At 41.6% G+C, this 18,100-nt stretch overlaps 1 long non-coding RNA gene across 2 annotated transcripts in view; it reads left to right on the forward strand.

Moving 5' to 3' along the window:
- Positions 1 to 18,100, forward strand: part of LOC120410166 — an 84,776-nt gene that overhangs the window by 28,303 nt on the left and 38,373 nt on the right. The window contains exon 3 of one of the 2 annotated variants that reach the window (XR_005602122.1): positions 10,488 to 10,886. The exons of the other annotated variant lie outside the window; for it this stretch is intronic. This is a non-coding gene — a long non-coding RNA (uncharacterized LOC120410166). Of the gene's footprint in view, positions 1 to 10,487; positions 10,887 to 18,100 lie in introns of those variants that run through there. 2 annotated transcript variants of the gene reach the window in all.

Consider the following 18,100-nt stretch of genomic DNA (forward strand, 5'->3'; position numbering starts at 1 on the left):
TCCATGTTTAGTATTCAGTTTTCATGTGATTCTGGAGTAAGGAAAATGAAGAAAGAAAATGCATCTTCTATTTAAGAAATATTCAGCTAATGGCAAGAAAGGTATTAAGATTTCTCTTACCTGATCCCCTACCTGTCCTGTAGTGGAGGATCCACCTACCTGGATGCTGCATTTTTTCCTAGCTTTGTACTACTCAGTCTTCAATTTCCAGTTGCTTTGCAGATTTTCTTGAGCTAAATCCCCACTAAAACAAGTTAAATGGGCAGAAAAAACAACAGGTGAGAACTAACAGTGAAAAGCAGCAGAACACTGTGATTTCAAAAAGTCTAAATAGTGGGAAAGAAAACAGAATGTGAGAGATTTCACTTTGTTACCAAGTTTTGTTCCTACAGACAGTGGCTATTCTGGAGCCTTCTTGGCTTCATTTCCTGCAGTGTGTAGAGCTGAGGAGACATAGTGATTAACAGTGGCAGTTCTCTCAATACTCCTTTGGATCTTTGCATCCTGATGGGCCATATCACCTAAACTCCTTGGCATCCTAGAATCTTCTCATGCAATGAGCATACAAAACCCCCTGCTATTCAGGAACAGCCATACATAAGCTTCAGTCTTCTCTGGCTTGAAAGTTTGCTTGTGTACGTTTGGGTATGAGCTGTCATCCTCCCATATGCAGTGACTGCCAAACAGACTTTTTCAGGATATGTTAAAGGGGAGTATTGGGGTATATGTGCTGCAACCTGGTTCCAGGCTACTAAGCTTTGCAGTTTCCTCAAACAACCCTGCACTAAGGGATCACCAGCTTTTGCCTGCACTCTTGATGTACAGTACATTAATCGTGCCCTCCCTAATTCCTGCTTCAAGATAAATCTCTTGCGCTCCCATTATTGGGCTAATTGCTGTGGATTATATGGCAGTCAGTTGCTCTTTGGCAGGGAAAGATTAATGGAGGACATTTCCTTTGTTTTGATTTCATTTGCTAATTGCTGTATGGAGAGGTGGTTATGTTAATTCATCCTCTCCCCTGTTAGATATCAGGGTTTTGTTTAGCATGTGCTGGGAGAGGAGTAGTTGCCAGGAATCCTAAACGTTTCTTTGTCTTACTCTGTGGATTTGAGAACAGGGAGGTCTTCAAGCAGCAGGATGGTTTTAGTAGCTCATAGAGAGAGTCCTCATATGCTTATGTGCTTTTTCCCATTTTTCCAGTCATAGGATGTGCTAATTATAGGTGCACAAAACGAGGAATAAAGAATTTTCTGCATTTTTGGTAGGGGCTGAATCATCTTTGTACCTCTGTCAGACTCATGGCAGGAAGTCAGAACCCCACTGAAAAACCTGGGCCTTCTAACTGAGCATGTATTTCACCATTCTGGCCACTGGACAAGAGGCAGAGTCAGAGCGTGTGAGCAGCGAAGCATCTGGGAATTGAGTGTTGTTACTAGCTTTGTTTTTATTAGGTAATTTAAAAAACAACTGTCACCAAGTGTGCAGTTTTCTCATCTTTACATAGACACAGAAGTCTGAGAGAACTGGACAGATAATTAAGCCATTCACACTTGTTAGCCAGAAAGGAGTCCAAGCCAGTCAATGGTGAATGAAAATTGCTGCCATCTGTTGCCTGTTCTTTGGCTTTTGCAAAGTGTCTGGATGTTTCCTGCTGAGACAGATGTTTCCCACTGCACATCTGCAGTCCAGGATTTGTGCTAACTGCCATCCTCACCACAGCAGAGATGCCTCAGGACAGAGATTTTATTGGAGTAACAACTGAAAGGCATAGTTGTGAGGAATCTGCCCAGTGCCTTCTATAATTTAATTGCTCTGTGAATAAATGAGACACCTCAGTCTCCAGGTTATCAGCTTGACAGTTTTACTAGAACAAAATTCTTTTGATCCAGTGGCTGCAGCTATTAATTTAGGGATCCAGACATAAAGTCTTTTTTACAGAAGACTGCCAGTCTTTTTACCAAGAAACCTGCCAGCCAGTTCTCTTAGTTTGGGGAAGATGAACAATCTGGCCATCTTTAGATCTGGATGTTTCAGTGACCTTTAAATTGAGCACAATAAAATCAACCATGGATAGTGACAGAAATAATTGTGCTAAACTGTTTATGTTTCTGATTGTTTGTAGCAAAATGGAGGGAGAGGACTTAGTTATCTTTGGATTTATGAACTCTAATTATTATTATTTTTTAAATTCCTGTGGAAGCCTATCTGTCACTTTATGAGAGTATAGAGCACACTTACCTGCTCTAGACTGTTCATTATTTTTCTACTGCTAAGAAAACATTCTCTTTTTGATAAACTCCTCAGAAGGAAACATTTTGGGGCCTCTCACAGTTTTGTTGCTCTATTGTTATTGCTATTGTTTCAAGGTAGGCTCCCTTTGTTATATCACCAGGAATTTCTTTTGTGCCTGCCTTACTTTTTGTATCCTTTTTAATCTTTTCCCCATTGCTGTGAGCTTAGCCTACAGAAGATCTTCTTGGCTGAGCAGTAAAATTCCACCTCCTATAATGTCCATACTTCAAATAACCATGCAATGTCATATCTGATCTTGGATATTGCTGGATTATGAGCTAGGACTCTTTAGGCACTTCCTTAATCTTCTTTAAGAAAAACATAATTTTGTGTTCAGAGTGCATCTTGTAGGTAAACTGTCAAAACTGCTTTGCGTAGGTCTTCAAATTGTATTTCATGTCTCCCAGGAGGATGCTGATTTCAAGAAGTTCCAGGAGGTTTTAAGATGCTGCCCTGTTTCAGGTCTCTCAGAAGATGACTGGACAGGCTCAGCTCTTCTGTGTTATAAATGGTTCCATTTGGAGCACTTGGAACTTCTCCCATGTCAGGTTGACAAACTTCAGCCTCAAGCAGGTTTCTTGGTATAAAATAGTTATTGTCTGGAACGTGAAAAATGGTTTTCAGAAATCTCTTCATAGCTACTGAGAACTTTAGAATTTACCACTCATGATCTAGCTGGGAAAACTGCTTTACTTTGCCATATATATCAGTGCTAGAATGTTTCTCTAATTGTGAGTGAGAGTGGTGGAAACATGAAACATTACAGGACATTTCATGTTAGAAATGAGTTTGAGATAGGCTGTGACTAAGAGTGTTTTACAGTAGGTGTCTGAGAGAAGGCCTACTATGAACTAAGTCATGTGGAAATGATTCCAAGACACTTAATGTATTTTGCAATTCATAGTACTTATTATCCATGGCTCTCTCAAGAAAGGTTAATGCTGTGAGAAGTTTTTTACACAGGGGCTGTTGTTTTGCATGGAATAAACTCACAAAAGCACAAAATGTTGAAAAGGGGAAGCTGGTTGAGAAATCCTGAGAGGAAAGTTGGTTAGGAAAAAGATGAGGCTCAGCTCCTCAGATGATTAAACAAGCTGCAATGCATGTGGTACTCATTTGTTCCAAATGAACTGAATTTTCCCCAGAAGTTCTTAGTTTATGTCTAAACTCTGCTTATTGCTCCCTAATGTGAACCATCAATGAAATAATTGCAAGGCTAGATAGGGGAGACACAGTTCAATAGCTGGGAACAATAGCATCAGCACACCAGGACCTCTTCAACCTATGGGATGAAACAGTCAGAGGCCTGTGAAGACTCTTATGGCACTAGGAACAACAGACAGCATTGCCATCATGACACTGAAGCCATGAAGCCTAAAGGTAAAGTAGCTAGTGTTGCCCTGAAATAACAAAGAAGAAAATGTGCTACAGTGACCTAGCACTTAGCCAGAGGTGGCCTTCATTGTGCATGTGTGTGCATCTGAAGATTGAACTGAGATTATAAAGTTTTGAGTGGGCCACTGAAACCTGAGCTTGCAACACAGGTTGCTACTGGGAACATGGTCTTGCATGCACCAGTCACCTGTAAAGTGGTTCTTGATGAAACATCATTAACAGCAAATTCACCAGGAGAGTGGAAATGAATTCCATAGGCCATAGAACTAAAACCAATCACGCCAAGTATCAGTCCCAGTCCCTTGCAGTTTCTGATAAACTTGAAAGCTGTGTAAAGGGAAGGGGGTTAGGACATTTAGTCACATGTCTCTACTACTTTGCCAGCTGTTGTTAGTTCTAGTAATAACTGATTCTTCAGGGTGACTTTCCTGATCTCCTAATCTTTTAATTAGCTGGAACTGATAACAAGGAGGTGACCTCTATACACAGGGCAATAGAAATTTTACTGAATCCCAAACAGAGGGGAGACTTACACTATTTTAGAGTTGAAGGTATTTAAGGTATTGTTCATTGTTCAGAATGTGGCATTTCCCCTCTTAAATTAAACACAGGGGGAGGACACAAGCATGCAGCTTTGAAAGACACGTAATGTATTATTCATGTGCTTGCTACAGGAACAGATAATGATAACCCCATGTATTACCGCAGGCCTGGTTCCTACGGTATATCACCGTGTCCCGCAGCTATAGGGAGGAGGAGGAGGAGAAGATCCAGCAGGCAGGAATTGTGCAGCAAGATTGATTTATTTAATTATTTTACAAACTCTTTTATAGACTTTTTTCTTCATAGTCTAATTGGACAAAGGACCAGCCACCCCTTGGGGGTGATTGGCCAAAATCCTAAAACATCCATTATCAAAATATTTTCTACTATACCATAAACAAGACTTTCCAAGGTTGCAGGTGGCTTAGTTGTTTACATTCCCTGCTACCTCTTCTGTGAGAGAGAAAAGTCTCTCACGGACTTAGAAAAATAACAAGAAGATCCTCACTAACAGCATTTTTGTACCTACATCCATGCATACCCACATTACACAGACATTTTATTTGTGCCCTGAGTAGGAGAAATACCACCTGTAGCAATGGAGAGATGGAGTTGGTGTGATCCATCAGGTTTTTGACAAAATCTTCTAACTGCATTGGATGTTTGGACTTCCTCTGCCTGCCTTCCTTCCTGCTTCTGTGCTAAAATTTGCCTATTCACTTCACATAGAGGTGACTCCCAGTGTTCATTGAGGAGTCACTGGCATCTAAGTATATGCTTTTGATGAAGTTGATGCTGATTACCTAAAAAAAGAATCTGTCTCTCCCATAATGCTCTGAACTATTTCATCTTCCAAGCCAGCTTCCACAGGAAGTGAGCTGCTGGACATCCTCCTTCCCAAGTCAAAGAAGCCAGAGAAATTGGTACCTGCTCTCCGATGTGCAGGTTGCATTCTTGTGGATCTTTGTAAACTAGCAACCTTGTAAAGCAGGAACCAGCTAATATTCTCTCAGTAAGGAAGGTAGCCTATTGCCTTCTAACCAGTGGGGAATACACTGTCATGTACCTATCGATATGTAAGAGAACATAACAGAAAGGGATGTATTTTTCATGCTTTTCTATTTCCACATTAGAAATTATCATCATGGTATGTTTCTACCTTTAAAGTATGTGATGGGTGTTTCAGGCAGTTTTCTCCTCACTGAGGAGAGACCTAAGGGCAGATATGGGGTCATGTGAAGTCATTTTACTTCTCTAGCAGTGCTGCTACAGCTATGGCTTTGCTAAATATGGCTATATATGACTGTTGTACAGCTGTGATGTACCACATCTCACAAGCTGCTGCCACGGGGTGAGGCCATTCCCAGGGCTCAGTAGTATCTGTGCCTTATAAGGCCAGAACTGCAGGATGTATGGAAAGCTCCTTTATGTTATAGTACTTTGCCTTCCAAGGAGAGTTGGTGTCGAGCAGGCAGGAGGCAGACAGGGAGCTCAGTGGCGAGTCTTTCATGGCAGGATGTGGAGGATACCAGGTTATCTTGGAGTTTTGAAATGTATCTATGGAGCTTTTGTTTTGCTGACATTGCTATCAACCCGTGTTTGAAACAATTTTTAAAGCTGTGCTTCCTGCTTATTTTTCGAAGGGGAAGCTAGCTGGGTTGTACACATCCAGTGAGGTGGAAATGTGTGTGTTAGTTATTCTTTTGATTTACTTACTCATGCAGAGGAGGTAGGGATGAGATATGACCACATGGGTCCAGTCACTACAGAACCACAAAACAGATTGACCCTTACCCTAAAGATGTTACCGTGTATATGTAACTGAGCTGATTTTTATGAGAAAAGGATTTATCACACAGTATTTGAAACACTTGAAGATTCTTCCAGGTCTGTAAAGCTACATGGACTTATCAATGGAGAATATAATGCCCAGTTGTGCAAAACCCTGGGTGATTACTAGGGCCTGACTGTGAGAAATTATTTAGACCATGGTAGCTCAGTCTGAAATTTGTAAGAGAGCATAAGCATAAGCATTATGAAAGCAGTTTCATAATTCCCCATAGTTTCAGAAGGAATGCCATTAAAAAATTAACTTTGTTGCAAAATGAAATTTAAAATGCAGAATGCAATGAGGCAGTATCCTTAATAGAGGCCAGAAAGGTCATATTCATTGATGCCAGAAAGGTCATATCCATTGATCTTTATTTTTCTCCATGGGATGTTGCCATCTGAGAATACTGCCATGTCCCACGCTGAATTCTGAAATAGGGAGTGTGCAAGTTCATTTAATTAATCTGTAAGTATTGATCTGGTTTCAAAGGGGAATGACAGACTGGCTATACTTTCTAGTCTCCTCCCAGAAAGATCATTACAGCCCAAGATTGCCAGAATCTGTCTGAAGAAGGCTCTTTGCAATGACTGCCCTGTCTTCAATGATTCCTGCATTGTAATAAGGAACAAAAAAAAGATTTCTTGTTCTCACACATGTTGTGTTCACTTGCTTGAACCCTCAGAAAGAAAATTCCTCTATTACAGCAGCTGGCAGGTGTCCAAAATGGATTATAACCAGAACCACTACCCCAAGAGAGTATCTGTTCTTTCCGGGAAACATCAAATGCACATCAATCAGAAAAGCACACACAAAAGGCAGGCCATAAAATGTTAGCAGACCTGACCACAGATGAAGCTTTTGGTCCTTGATACAAATTTAACTGTGCCATGCCAAATCAATTCTTGAGCTTCCAACTCATCATAACCAACAAAATTTTCTTGGGTAGATGCACCTCTTCCAGCTTGTGCAACAGCATAAACCCCACTGTTCTTAAACTGTCTATGGCTCATTTCCTGTTCCTGTCATCAGTTCATTGGAACAAGTTTACAGAAATAAAAATACGTGGACTGAAACAAAGTTTAGTGCTGACACAATGGGAAGAAGTAGTAAGTTATCTGTGAATGAGTCAACAGAATCCTACAGACCTCAAAATTAAGACTGGATGGTCAGTCACTCCAAGAGAAGAAAGTACAAAGGAACATAATATTTCCAACAGAAATTTGCTCATACACACTTTAAGCCAAAAATAAAGAAAGAGATCCTGAAATATGTAGTGAAAAGATGAGCCTTGTAAACAAATAGAATTGAGGTAAATAGTGGGAGGAAAATATACCTACTTATACTACAAGAAAGTTATAAGGGAAAGGAACAGTAGATTCTTCAGTTGATTAGAAGGATGGTATTAGCTGAGGATATCACTACATCTTTTTCAAGTCACATGGACAAAGCATCAAAGACAGAATGACTTCTTAAAGACTAACAATGTGAGATCAGTCTACACAAAAGACAGGGAAGAGTTCCGAAAAGTCAATGTAACTGCTAATAAAGTAGCACAAACAAATGTATTTAGGCTTTATTTAAGCATCAGCTAGTGCTTGCACATAGATAATATGGACAAAGGGATCCCTGGGTGAAGAATCTGGGGTCTGCAGTAAAAGTGTATGGTTCCAATGAGAGATTCTGAGTGTCTCTTTTTACAGAGCACTCATCTTCAAACTGTTTTGATCCACTATACCTATCAATAAAAATTTTTTTGAACATGGTCCACAAAGCCTGGGCCCTTGGAGTTAGTTCCTGAATCTGCTAAGCTCTGAAGGGGTTGCCTGATTTTCTGAGCTGATGCACACCCCTTGCTTCAGCTGGGATAAAACCCAGGGTGGGTTACTCTCTGCTGGAGACAGTGTAAGGCCAAGGGAGACACTAGGGAAGAAAAGTGACCTAGTAAGATTGATGTCTCCAGAGAAAACTCCACTTTCAGTGCTTAGATACCCACTGCTTGAGTTGATTCTCAAAGTCCCCTGCCACTGTTCGGGTGGATGTTTGCTAGGAAGCGTTTTCACTGTTCTTGGAGACTATGGAGGATTGAAAATTATTTATTCTAACAGACAACAGTTTAGACACAAAAATAACCATTTGCATCTGGTTGTAAATGAGGTACCAAACCTTTCATTAGAACACTTATTTTTGATTTAAAATACTAAATCATGAACTGAGCAAAAACAGCATCATTCCACCTTTTGACTGTGAAAGGTTTGACAGTTTAGGATACAGAATCAAGACATTTTTGGAAGCTGGAATTTCTTCTCTACAGCCTGTTCTAGTCTTAGAAGTGTATAATTTGTAATTTTTCAGTATGATTTGAAAAATGTAGTACTTCATGTTTTTTTCCCCCTGTTTAATAAGTCATGTGGTTTTGAGTTATGTAATGGTATATTTAATGTTTAGCAATAATGTGTTTTCATTTTAACTGCCATCTATCTGAAAGGCGCATCTAAGTGATTTCAAGGAAACTTTTTTAGCTGTAGCAATCTGGGAGACATCAGCCTGTCACATAGCAAAAGTTCAATTTCCAGTGTGTTTACATGCATAGAGCAAAGGCAAAACCCTTTTTTCTTGTCTTTCCTGTGTGCCAGGGATCAGGAAGAATATTTGTACTTAGTAAGATTTCTCAGTTGTCTGGAGTAAAGAAAGGAAGTGGTCTCTGTATTTGTTCTTCTTAATAAACTTCTGTTTTCCTGAGTAGAAGTTTAAAAATCCATTGCAAATCAAGAATTTTCTCACTGTTGAGCAACATGTAATTCCAGGAAGATTAATGTAATCCATCAGATTCATTATCTTGTTCTTTGGATTAACAAATTTAGCTAAAATCTAATTTCTTAGTCCAATTTTATTTCCACTCCAGGAGTTTTCAAGGTTATACGGATTCAGATTGAAGACTTAAACTGAGGAACAGGAAATATGCTCTTAAATCTATTTTAATCTTGTCGTGCAACTTTACATTTTTAAATTTCTGTGGAAATACTAATTTTATTTTGGTGTTCACCATTGCTGCCTCTTTTTTTTTTTTTTTGGCAAATACATTCATCCTGATATACTAGGACCAAGAGGATAGACTATACTGTACCAGTTTGAGTCAAGCGATGGTGTAATTTAATGTACACCCATTTAGGATCCTAATTTTTGCATTTCATTATACTAAAAAAATCATGGGTTCATTTTTATCAGAAGATTAATTTGTGTCAAGATCTAATTGGATTGAAATTGGAATTCAGTTACAATGCACAAATAACTTTAAATGTTTTTATTTGTTACCTATCCAGACTGTTGCTGGTAGCTTTACTTAAAGCTTAAGAAAATATTTTTTACTGAAAACTGAGTATTAAAAATCCACCTATACTTAGGGAATTGAACAGATTGTTTCTGTTTGTTCATGTCTTTTGGTATTTTAAACTAGCTTAATTTACACTCTCACTTGTTATTTTTCTTAACGTTTTGTAAAAGAAAAATGAACTTTCCTGGCTTTTCAGCCCCCAGTTGATTTCTCAGCTTTCAGTGAACAAGTCTTTGAACTGAACTAGTTGAAGAAACCAAAACATTTTCCTGTATTAAGAAAAAAGGCTCCTGTTGTCAAAATATGATTCCTGTTTTAACAAGCCACGAATCTAGAAGTTTGGATATTGGGTTATGTGGACTTAGTGGTTTGCTTTAAAGTGCCAACTGAGAACCTGTACTACTTGCTCTTTTCAAGCTGATTTTTAAACAAGTTATTTAAAAAACCCCAAAGGGAATATGCTTCTGCACTTCAGCTGCTCTGGTTTACAGTCCAACAGAAGTTTAAATTACCGATATTTGTAACTTTTCCTACATGTCCCGTGACAGCAGCAGTGGCTGATGAAAGGAGCAGGTACTGAGTAGGTTACATGTATACATATTACACTGAAAACAGTAAAAATGTAATCTCCCTCACACTGCTCCTGGAAGGTAGGTGTCCATAATTTCATTATATTCTTTCTGCCTAGAGGTGAGTGTGCTTTCTTCTAAGCTAAGTCTAGGGTTTGGGTTTTTTTCTCTTCATTGTAGACCATGAGAATAGATTTAGGAAGCCCATTACACACTGAAAGTCTTGGTTTGGTCAAAATTTAGATTAGAATTAGGGTGAAGGTATTCAGGTACTAAATGGTACAAATCCTGATTTGTAAAACCAGCCCTAGACTGACCACTCCAGTGTCTCTTCAGCTATTCATAAAGAAGATTAAACTTACTCATTTCAAGGGAGATGCCCTGTTCAGGTTTTCTTAAAATGCAGCCTGCATTAGGCTTTGCTTTTTGCCCCCTGTCAGGTCATCCTCTTGCATTCTCATAATACTACTAGCTGAATAAAGTTTTATTTTATTTCTCTTTGTAAATCTCTACTGCCAAACAGTTTACAGCAGGACCCAGCCCTGAATATGTGTGGAGTAACCCCAGGAGATGAATGGCTGTCCCTCTGTTTCACAATGAAATGTCTGTACTCCTGTACATGGGGTACCTGCATTGTACTGTGAACCCCCTCTTCCTTCCTTCTGTGTTCCACTTCTGTCCAGGGAGCCTTCCTGCTTTCAGTCTGAGTACACCCGGTAAGTATGTAACATTGGTTTCTTTTTTTTCCCACAGCTCCCTTTGAATTCTCTCATTTAATGCCTGGAGCTCTTTTCAGTCACCTATTCAGTCAGCAGAATTTATGACTACATACTGCTTTCCCTTAAGTTTTTCCTGTAGGTGTGTTTAAAGAGTGGTTTGAAGGAAGTCGGGTTAGTGATTCTTGCTCTTTTTATGAGGAATAAATGCCTCCCATTCACAAAAAAAAAAAAAAAAAAAAAAAAAAAAAGAAAAAAGAAAAAGAAAAAAGGAAAAAAATGTTCTTCCCTCTCTCCCTATTCCCAGGGGAAAAGCCTGCATCCTTTGCTGTGTTTCCTATGGGAGGGCTCTTTGGAGAGGTCGAAAAAACACAGGGAGATTCACCATCCTTCATAACAGAGCTGCTGAAGCCTTTTTATCCTAAACAACAAAACCTCTTTACTGCCTTTTTCGCTCTTGCCTGCGCGTAGAAGGAGGGCAGAGTTAGAGCTCTGTGCTTCCGCTGCTGAGGAGAAGCGGGGGCAGCTCTGCCCCGCTCCCAGCCTCCCCGGACAGGGTGCGCGGTGCTCCCGCCGGCCGCTCCCGGGGCTGCTCCTGCCGTTCGGCCTCTGGCCACGGGGCGGCGCCACAGCACCGCGCTTGGCTCGCCGGGGGTTCCCTGTGCCCTCCTCGGCTGGGGCTCCGCTCTCCGTGCCGAGGGGCGGCCTGGGGGCAGGGCCGGGGGTTCCCTGTGCCCTCCTCGGCTGGGGCTCCGCTCTCCGTGCCGAGGGGCGGCCTGGGGGCAGGGCCGGGGGTTCCCTGTGCCCTCCTCGGCTGGGGCTCCGCTCTCCGTGCCGAGGGGCGGCCTGGGGGCAGGGCCGGGGGTTCCCTGTGCCCTCCTCGGCTGGGGCCCCGCTCTCTGTGCCGAGGGGCGGCCTGGGGGCAGCGCTGGCGGAGGGGACACCGGGAGCCGCTGATGGCCGCGCCGTTGGGCCTTTGCCGCTTCCTGGCGCGGCGGTTCCGCGGCTGCTCGCGGTGCCCTGCTCTGCTCCCTGCGGCGTCGCAGCCGTCGAGCCCGCGGTAAGGGAATGCTGCGAGCTCCGGTTGCAGCCCTGCATTTGTACTGGGTTACTTACCCGGCGGCTGGGCGGAGAGAAGCCGAATAGGATAGCGTGTCTTCTCTGGGAAGCTTGTCACGTCTCCCCACACAGCACTTGGGCGCTGCCTTCAGCCACCACCATCTCTCAGGGTACCAACCACCTCCTGCCAATCAATTCTGCATCGTGTTTTGATGCCACATTCAGAAATCTGGAAAAGCTTTTCAAAGTAATGTCTTTAAACAATCTTCCTTTTCATCTGAGATTGGCAGACACTTAGTGAAGATCAGTCCAGGATCCCAAGGGGGTGAAACAACTGTGCAGCTGTTTCACGCTGATCTTGGTACAGACTCATAGAAATACATGTGATACGAATCTGTTCCTGTAGCTCTACGGGAAGACAGCTGGGAGAGCCTGATTCTGCACTATGAATGCAGTAGAGCATATGAATGTTGGCTACTCTGGGGACCAGTGCGCACTGAAAGGTACAGTGGACACCTTTGAAAATCATTGTCTTATGGTTTCACTCCATTAAAGGCCACCATTTTGCTAAACAGAGATGTAGGGAAGCTCTAATCTGCCTGCTGGCATCAGCTTAGCGTACAGCAGCTAGCTTGGTGGCAAGGCAGGAGGAGTTGCTGGTCAATGGTCATGTTAGGCAACGTGGCGAGGGAATCCTTGATTACAGTTTGGTCCTTTTTGTAACTGAGGTAGGGAACTGATCAGGCCTTTGCAGCTAAAGGAAGTTGAGTAGAAGACAAGCTAACATAAAATGCATTGATAAAAGGTCTTTCTATTGCACAAAAAAATGTTGGTGCTCAGGCTTCACAAGTCACAAGCCCACAAACTCTGTCTCCAGTGACATTGCCCAGATGGTGCAGCTCAGAAGAGTTCCTGCCTGGTGCTGGCAAAAGGGCTGAGCTCAGAGCTGGCTTTAGCCCAGTGTACTCTTTGGCTTCTCAGACCTGAGTTGCTCTGTGGATCATGAGGGAGTGTGGAAGCACCTGGGAACAAACACATCCCTGGACACTAGTGGAGAGTATAAAAAATAGATGGCATGTTAGCAAGAAAGCAGCTTAGCAGTTGTGTTATTGAAGAGCATGTACTCGTAGTTGCTTGCATAGAGGTTGATAGCTCAAGCAAGGTTGTGAGTGGCTTCCTGTAACCTGTCCAAACAGCACTGCCCTCTACCTGTCTTGCTTTCTGCCTCAATGGAAGGTTTTGTTCCCAAACCCTTGCTGTATAGCCATGTAGTAACACATGGTCATGGAAATGCTGAGTATTCAGCTGCAGCAGAGTAGCAGAATCCTTCATCTCTTGATGGAAATGCCAAAAGCTGCAGAGACTACAGCAGTGAGGAGTGGGAAGGGCAGTTTGTGGCTTCAAGCTTCCTACATTCCTACCTGATGACACCAGTCTATATAGTTTTGAGGCCCCCCAGGAAATTGAGAAAGATGCTGAGAGATTGAAGTCCAGAGTACAGATTTCTATTCAGGGGATAAATCTCACAGGAAACTCTTTTGCTGTCTGGTGCATGAACCCTGATATCCTGCAATCCTGTAGTATCTTTCTCAGAGCACCCCAAAGTACTTAGCTATGTTTTTAAACGTCCCTCTCTCCTACAAGTTGGTTCAGAGTTTAAAGTCCTGACTGACTGATGGGAGCCCCAAGGCATAGAACTAGGTTACATGATTGTTGCAAGGTCATACTAGTTTATCAGCTCCCATTTGCTGGCTTAAAACTTTGAAGGTTTTACAAAGCTTCAGAGCTTAAATCCCTTTTCAATTCTCTGGCTCTGTGATTTTCGCCTTTATTTTTTTTAATGTAAACCTTTTAAATCTCCTGTGGGCAGCCTTTTCTGTTTGTAAAAGATCACATAATCTAACTCATGGTGGGAGGAGACTTCCAAAGCTGTACATGCTAGACAAAAATCCTGCTGAGTTTTGTGTATTTATTTAACCTCTGCAGAACCTAACACATGCAGAAAGTACTTTTGTCCTATGTCTGAAAACAACGATGTGCTTGTGAACCACATGAGGATCCATTGGCCCTTCTGGTCCATTAGTTACCACAAGTTAGTGTTAAACAACATTCAAAATGAGAAAATCCTTTTAAATAAGCAAGTCATGGGTCTTAGAAAATCTCTGAATTACTGATACTAGCTTGTGTTCCATTTGGGCATTTCTTTGCTGTTTCAAGGACCGTGAGATCACCTGGAGAATATTCACCCTGGATATGGGATGGAAGGCTGTTGTGATAAGAAGCGACCCAGATTCCCCAGGCAGGTGAAGGGAGAGCCGCTTTATTGCAGGAACCCGGCCTTTTTAAGCAGTTAGCCGGTTATCAGTTGACATAGATTTAAGGCATAACAAACATAATTCAACCAACCACCACATACCACGATGTGAGCATGTCACATGCTGCTGTCATGCAGCATGTTTTTCTCATGTTTTTCTACCCCTAATTCAGCTGTGTCTCTTTCTCATAGTCCTTTTCTACTTAGCTGAAATAACAGGCCTGAGGCATGATTTTACAAAGGCAACAAAGCCTTCATTTTATAAGGTTTTACCTATATGCAACAGAAGACTGCTAGGAAGGCTGCAATTTCCTATTAATACTGTTTGGTGGTGCCTTTGGGAAAGACAGTATCACCACATATCTCTTCTCTTGCACTTCTCCTATTCCAAACCATGCTGTGACTGCATCCTGCCCTGTCTTTGTATGCCAGAAGTCAAAAAAGAACAAGGCAGTAATGGAAAATCTGATATGGAAGTCAGTTGCTAAAGAATAGGGATATAATTAATGCCAGTCGACATAGTTTTATGGAAACTAGGTCTTGTCAAACAAACTTGATCTCAAGAATGTAATCTCAAAGAATGGATTGTTAAAGGCAATTGTATAGATGTGAGGTACTTAGACTTTCATAAAGCATTTGACTTAGTTCTGCATGATAGTCTGGCTAAAATTTTACTATTACGCCGTATCAGTAAAGTGCCTGTTAAATGGATTAGGAACTGGTTAGTGAAGAGAGCTCAAAGACATCATTTGTGGGAAGTATCACTGAATGAGAAAGTGTCCAGGGGATTTGGCAAGAACTGATATCAACTTCAGTGCTATTCAACAGGTTTGTCCATGATTTGGAAGTAACTATAAACCATAGCTGAGTGTTAAGTTTTGCAATGTCATAAGATAGAGTAATAAATAATGAGAAAAACTATAATACAAAGTGATTACCATCACAGGGAAAGTTAATTCTAACAAAATGTGTATTAGAAGTCATATTCAAAGTAATACACTTGGGAGCAAGTACTGTATCTTTCAGTCCTCCATTTTGTAGCTTTCTATTTAAAAAAAAAGCAATTGCATTCCTTAGAGTTGACCACAGGAGCAGGAAGTGGGAGCGATCTGTAACCTACATATATGGCACTGACAGACTGCTAGCAGAATGTCACATATAGCTCTGGTATATAGTTTTTGAAGGAATGTAGAAAAACTGAAGAGAGCAAAGCAGAGGAACCAAGATGACTTGGAATGAGAAAATAGAGCTCAGTTAGTTTCAAAAACATTGAGAATTGTTGTGCAGAAATACCTTAATGGAGAAAAAAATGCCAGGTGCACTTTTAACATTGCCCCCCTCCCCCCCCCCCCCCATGATCAGAGGACCATTTCAGAACAACAGGAACCAACATCTGGAACCTAGAACAGTTTCTATTAAAACTGCTAGAGAAATTTATATTAAAATAAGGTACATTTCTTTCAATAGAAGAATGAACAAATATTGGAAATACTTAAAAGGATGCTTTTTGTTTTGCGTATCTTCAGGATCTCTCCAGTGCCTTAACAAAAGAGTCATTTTAACTCATTGTCATTGGGTTCAAAGTGTAATTTTGTGGTCCGAAACATAAAGGAGGGCATCCACATGGTCTTTACTCTCTTAAGTATGATTCTGTGAACATGGTGCTGAAGTTTCCTGTTGGCTAAGCATCCTCTTTGTCCTTGCATCGTATGAGGTTATAGGCACCTTGCTGTGTTTCACTGTGCCAATATTCAAAAAGAACAAACTGCATGACCAGGTGATATATTGTGTATAGTTATACACACACTCTGTATATGTATATAACTTGCAAAACCCCATCATTCTTCCATCTTGTGCTCCCAAGCCATGAGTGTGTTTCTAGCCATGAGAAAAAGCCTTCTGTTAACAGCTTAGTCTGCATTTCCAACCTGCTGCCTTCAGTCAGCTTGCTAAGTCAGGCAGCCTGCTGTATTCCAATCTTGTTTTCTGGCCCCTCCACCTACACCTAGAGCTCCTGACTGTTCTGGAGACTTTGGTCCGTACTGCTCTATTTCTCTCTTCTTCAATATAGAATTTAGGTAGATTATTTCTGGCCTTATCTACTGGTAGAAGTCAATGTGGGGAGCTGTGAAAAATGAAAAGGGTGCTAAGGAAGTCTCAGTAGGTCCAAGTAAGAAAATGCTCTGCTGTGTCCCCTTTCTTTGCACCTATGAGTCTGCCGATCCAGGGCAGGGGCAATATTGGAAATACTCAGAGGCCCTGGACAAAAATTAATAGGCAAAGATGGGAACAGGCACAGGAAGATATGATATAGAGGGGGCAGAAAGAACAGTATGAGGAGGCTGATAGGAGGTCTTTCTAATATTTTTTTTTTATTAGAAGATTTCAGGAGAATAAGAAAAATTGTTTGCAGCCAAAGCTGCAGTTTTGAAAACCCAGAGGCTTAGGTATCTCATGAAAGAACTGCAATACCATCCTGTTTCTTTTTCATAATGGACATTTCATTATGTCCTCTCCTCCTGTTTTGTGCTTCCAGTGGAGTTGGGTTCACTGAGCTGAGGCAACAGCCGATGCTATTGTAAATACTCATGCTGCATCCCTGACAGTAACCCTGCATTCCCACAGTGGTTGTGGCCAGGGTCAGTGACCCTTGCAACAGCTGTGTGCCCTTTATCCTTGCCTTCATTCTCTGTAATGGCACTACCACTGATTTAATAGCATTAATGTTTAAGCCTTTCTCAGATCATTCTACTTCCATGGGCCCTCTTCTTTTATCTTAATTTGGCTGGAAGAAATGGCAGCTTTTCTTGCTGTTTGCTAACGAACCTGCCTAGAGCAACTTTGCAGTTGACAAGGAAAACGATGTGTCCGTGGCACAGAGCAAAGCCTGCCAGTGTCTCTGCAGACCAAGACTTTTTCTCAGATAGGTTTCGTATTCTCAAATCCCATGACTTATTTTGTGAGTCATATTTTTTTCTGTTCCACATGTGATTAAATCAGCACTCTGTAAAGCTTTGTCAGAGGAAAAGAAAAATGTCTGGCTTGTAGGATAGACACTATCGAGCTGGTCAGGATTCTTATGTGGGATACTGCAAATATTTACTGCAGAAAATCTTGACCTGGACTCTTCCACAGGCTCGTGCAGCTGTAGGACTGTAGCAGCTGTAGGACTGAGCCCTTGCCAAAGAAGCACTTACTAATTCACACAGAATAAAAAAGTTCCAACAGGAGAGACTGTTCCCAGAAGAAGAAGAAGAAATTACACCATTCAAGGTATTTAGCTATGCTGGGGAAGAGCCAAAGTCAAGTTTCAGGTCCAGAAAAGTAGACCAGGAACTCAAGCCCAAATGCTTTATATCCCATGTAGGTTGCCTTCTACATGCAGGCTTCTGTGCTGCCCAAAGCAAATTTAGGGAGCCTTCTTTAGCAAATGTTTCCTCAAGACAGTGAATTCCTGCAAAACATGTAGATTCAACAAGCTGAATATTTCCCAACAAAGCTGGTTATGCCAAAGACACAAGGAAAAGAACCCCACAGCCCATAAGCAGTTCTGTGGATGAGATGCTGATAAGTAGGTAGAGAGGGAGATGTTAGGGAGGTAATTAGTTGCCCAAGCATGGGCAGACTTGTGGCAACTGCTTAACCCATGTCTCTCTTTTGAGTTCCTGCAACTGTCTTTTGTGTTTGGGCTGCAGCATGTGGCAAATGAACAAATTTTGTTTGGAATCATAGGGAAGATTGGGAGGTTTAAATCATTCTCTATTGAATGCAGTGTATGCCTGCAAAATTCCACACTCCCTTTGCCTCTTTGCTTTCTCTGTACAGGAGGAATGGAGCTGTGTTTTGGTGTGTGGTGTTTTTATGTGCAGACATGAACTTTGGGATTTTAGCCTGCATGCAAACAAATCCTGCCATTAAATTTGCTCTACTTTTCGTGTTTTCAATGCTGTTGTTTTGGAGCTGTTGCTATGGCTGTTTGTTTCAGATTCATGGCTGCTTCTCCTTTCTGCCCACTTGGACCAGGGCTGCCAATCAGTGCTATCAAAA

Source organism: Corvus cornix, chromosome 5 (genome assembly GCF_000738735.6).
Source record: "Corvus cornix cornix isolate S_Up_H32 chromosome 5, ASM73873v5, whole genome shotgun sequence".
NCBI classification, from domain to species: Eukaryota; Metazoa; Chordata; class Aves; order Passeriformes; family Corvidae; genus Corvus; species Corvus cornix.